Source organism: Leptonychotes weddellii, chromosome 16 (assembly GCF_054177405.1).
Source record: "Leptonychotes weddellii isolate Sample4059 chromosome 16, ASM5417740v2, whole genome shotgun sequence".
NCBI lineage: Eukaryota > Metazoa > Chordata > Mammalia > Carnivora > Phocidae > Leptonychotes > Leptonychotes weddellii.
Window position 1 is genome coordinate 19,698,970 of NC_138384.1, and position 4,839 is coordinate 19,703,808.

At 36.3% G+C, this 4,839-nt stretch overlaps 1 non-coding gene across 1 annotated transcript; it reads right to left on the minus strand.

Moving 5' to 3' along the window:
• Positions 1 to 4,334: 4,334 nt before the first annotated feature.
• On the minus strand, positions 4,335 to 4,465 carry LOC145717727 (small nucleolar RNA SNORA63). Its single transcript, XR_014141124.1, has one exon. It is a non-coding gene; the product is annotated as a small nucleolar RNA SNORA63 (small nucleolar RNA).
• Between the last annotated feature and the right edge of the window lie 374 nt (positions 4,466 to 4,839).

Below are 4,839 nucleotides of genomic sequence, written 5' to 3' on the forward strand. Positions count from 1 at the left end.
TCATCACGTCATATCAGGGGGGACATCGTGGTATCAAACTGGCATAACTGGTGATGTTAACCTTGATCATTTGATACTTTGAGTTATAATCCAAATTTATCTTTTTCTTCAGATTTTTCCACTTTGACTGTTGAAAACTCTTTCAATTTTGCTTTTGTCTCTTTGGCATGTCTCCATCCTTTTGTTTTTAGGTGTTTTCTTGCTTTTTGGCCCTACAAGATAGTTCAGGTTCATCATATATTTTCCCTGCTGCAGCCGTAGAATGAGCCCGAGTCCCACATCAGGCTCCCTACTCGGTGGGGAGCCTGCTTATCCCTCTCCCTCTGCCTCTCCCCCTGCTTGTGTGCTCTCTCTCACTGTGTCTCTCTCTGTCAAATAAATAAATAAAACCTTAAAAAAAAAAAAAGAAAAAAGAAACCAAGTGCTAGATATGCTTGCGGCTTCTGGGGTTTCACTGTTTCTAGGCCTTTTTAGTGGGACCTTTTAGAGCTAGGACATAAAGGTATGCACACTAACTCAAATTTATATATTTGTAATCATTTTTCCAGTTCATCTATCTATCTATCTATCTATCTATCTATCTATCTATCTATCTATCTATCTATCATCTATCTAATCTAGCTATCTATGCTAAACATGAGTTCGTACTGTCTCCAGCTTTACTTCAGTAGTATAGGAGTTCATTCTAAACTTCTGAACTTGCTTATTTATAACTTACTCTTTAGCAGTGAAAAACTTGTTTCATTATCCACCATCCATTAACTTTGTGTTAAACCCCACTATGCATGTATTATAGTATAGAACTGTTGACTCATACCCCCACAAGAAACAAATTTGCCAACTAGAGTGCTCTCTTTATGTATAGTTACCTTTTCCTTAAGTTTTTGCATGAAAAGTTATGTTCACACCAAATCCTATATGCAAACTTTTATAGCAACATTATTTATAATCCCCCAAATCTGGAAGCAACCAAAATGTTCTTCAACAGGAAAATGGCTAAACAGACTGCCATATCCCAGCAATAGAATGCTATTGGGCAATAAAAAGGACTGAACTACTGATTTGCATGACTGCATGGGTGAATCTGGAAAGCATTTTACTAAGTCAAAGAAACCAAGCCCAAAGGGCAATATGTTGTTGTGATTCCACACACACCATTCTAAGAAAAGCGAAACTGATAAGAAAGAAAAAGAGCAGCGTACTTTTTAAGATGAAAGAACTGTTCTGTATGGTATTGGATGGGGATCACATGATTTTGTGGATTTGATTCAATGTATAGAACCATACATCACAAAGAGTGAACTTTAATTTCTGCATATTTAATAAAAATAGTCACTCAGATGTCAGGGGTCCTAGGATTGAATGAAGACTTTGATTCCCCAGCCACCACCACCCCCCAAATAACTTTATTACAAATTATATTAGTTTGCTTTGGCTTCCATAACAAAACACCAGAGATTACATGGCTTAAACAATAGAAATTTCTTTCTCACAGTTCTAGAGGCTGGGAAGTGGAAGATCAAGGTGCCAGCTGATTTACTTTCTTCTAAAAACTCTCTTCCTAGTTTGCGGACAGCCCCTTGTCATTATACCCTCACATTCCTTGTGAAGTGCGCACCGAGAGATCTTTCTTTTCCTCTTCTTATAAATACACTAATCCTATTAGATTAAGGTCCCACCCTATTGCCTCATTTAACCTAATTACCTCCTGAAAGTTTTATTTCCAAATACATTCACGTTGCTGGAGTAGGGGTGGGTGGTTTAAGGCTTCAACGTGACAATTTTGAGGTGACAAAATTTAGTCCATTACACAAATGTGTGACATAACCACAGAGAAGGAGTTGGGGGGAAAAAAAATAGGAGCTAACATAACTAAATTTGGAAAATGTTGTTTTTGATGTTTGGACTAGAAACTATACGTGTAAAGTAAAAATTAATTTTATAATTGTTGCATAAATGTAACGTGTTGCTTCTTTTTCTCCCTCCCATCTTTAAGAGTTGTTAGTAATTTGATGGCGCATCTTAAAATTTATGGTATTTAATGTCTTATAGAGATTAATTTTATAACATCTTTAAAGCTTCTAGTGCATCCTCAAACACAGAACTGGCTCTTAATTAGTAGCTGTTACACTTACTAAACCTTTACATAGTTAAAATAAAAGTGAACATATAATCTTTTACTCTGTTTTTGACAGAATATTAGAATATCTCTGTGTTGTGGTCATAATAGCAATAATAATTTTTAAATTACCTTGTATCTTTCTATAGAAATGTACTATTATTTGTTTACCTATTACTCTACTTTCAGATATTCAAATTGCATCTGGTTTTGTGATTTGTTGCACATTCCTTGTGGATGCAGGAAGCTGTTTCTGAGGGCTTAAGCTTAAAATAAAACTGAGGCTTTTAGAAACATGCAGTCGAGACCAAACTGATTTTGGAGTGTATCTTAAAAGTTATATGAATTTGAAAATAATGCCACGAGTGGGGGATTGGATTTGTAGCTACCCTAAGAAGTTATTCCCATGGTCTTTTCAACTGAATTTAATGTGTTCAATTAAATGTTTTCTTAGTATACTTGGATGTAGGTGTACCTAGCACCACAATGGGTTCTTTAAATTGTATGGATACATGTCCCATGTAAGATATATGTTTGCAAATATTTTCTCCTATTTTGTGGGTTGGATTCCTTTTTCACTTTCACTTTCTGATGGTGTCCCTTGAGTAACAATAGTTTTTTTCATTTTAATGAAGTGAAGCTCTCTTTCATTGTTCCTCATGATTTTGGTGTTATGTCTAAGAATCCTCTGCCAAATCCAAAGTCATAAAGATTTACCCCTTTGTTTTCTTCTAAGAGTATTATAGGTTTATTTGTTACATTTAATTTGGTAAAGTTATTTAAAATAGTTACAACTGGATGGGGTTGGAGCAAACAACCATGATCTGAATCGGACCTCACTGTCCTGAAATTTAGTGCTCTTCAGTCGTTAGTATTGTGATTCTCAATGATCAAACTAGGCCTAAGAGTCCATTTAAAACTTATTTCTTGGGACTGTAGTGGTTAACACATTAAAGGGTGGTATAAAACACCATACCTCTAGAATATACATATGTAGTATTTCTCTCCCTACAGATTTTCAAGCCTTTAAATGCATAATTATATAGGATGCATATAGATTCAGGAAGTATTACTTTGTCCTTATTGTTTCTTTAAATGTATCATTGTTTGAAAATCCTATCATCATATGAGTTTCTGGCAACAGAATTATTCATCCAGAAGATAAAACAAGCTGATTTCTGCCTGACTAAAATGTCCCTGCGTATGATAAGAATAATTTATAAATAACTTTATGACTTTGAAATAATCTGTTAAGATTTATCTTCTGCCTACCTTCCAAATAATTATTTAAAAAATAAATCATCTCCTGGAATAAGCCAGAAACTTGGACAGTGTGCAGGGGATTCCTGATAGCTGTTATTATTTTAATCAATTAACTGAGAACAGTAGATAATGTTTAATCATAGAAATGGCTCACACAGTTGTTCCAATGTTGCTCTAGTCTCAATGAGCCAAAAATATATTGGGATTTTTTTTTACAAAGAAGACAACTGTCAGGAGACAGTTCTAGAAGTCTGTACTATTCACTTTTATTTAAAATGATATTACAGTTTATGCTTACCTTGATCATGGGTGTATAAACTACGATTGTAATAACATGCACATGGAAAAAGTATATCCTCATGACTATGTTTCTCCCATTATAAAGAGTGATGCAAAGTCCAAAAATTGAGATCAGACATTGTTACACACCACCTGGGTTATATCAGAATGATCCCTGAAATCATCTCTATACCTTTTTTTTTTCAAATGGTCAGGGTTTGTTTGTTTGTTTGTTTTTCCCTTGAGGGAAGAGGGCTTCAGAATTGAAGTGATATTTATTGAATATTGATATACTGTATTACAAAAAAAAAAAAACAAACACAACATCTTATGTGATCTTTCTACCTTTTCTGTTCACACTCAATGTGTTTCTCACCCCTTATGAGTCAGTTGAAGCACATAACCTTGACTGGGTTGTATGTCAACATTAATAAAACTGAACTTCTATTTTTTTTTTTAAAGATTTTATTTATTTATTTGACAGAGAGCGACACAGCGAGAGAGGGAATACAAGCAGGGGGAGTGGGAGAGGGAGAAGCAGGCTTCCTGCAGAGCAGGGAGCCCGATGCGGGGCTCGATCCCAGGACCCTGGGATCATGACCTGAGCCGAAGGCAGACGCTTAATGACTGAGCCACCCAGGCGCCCCTCAAGTCAGTGTTTTACTTGGTAAACATGTCTGAGACCATGCATCCCTGGTTGCTAAGCACCATGGCGGACAGGGCTAGAAAGGTAACAGCTTTATTTTGAGCAGGGGGCAAAGACAAGGCAGCACTTTACAGCTACATTGTAACTAGATCCTGCATTAAAACTGAACTTCTAGATCTCAATTTTATATTTTATCCTTAAGTCTCTGGTTTAAAACAAATTGGAAAGCAAAATGGGGGTGGGAGGGTGAGGGAGGGAGAGGAGTGAAAGAGAAAGGAATTGTGTAGAGTCAGTAAACCAGCATCGAAAGTGAATGGAAGGATGAGTAATTATGCTTGTTCAGTGATTTCACCTCTGAGAGTGGTACCTGCTGAGATGAAGGCAAGGTAGTGGCAATCTCCACAACCACTAACCCCCAAAGCCTAGGTCAGATACTCCTATTTTTTCTCAGTGTTGGTGCAACTCTCCGTTTATTTGACTTGAACATGCACCAGGCTGTGCGACAAAGACAGGGTCTCTGACTTGTTGACCA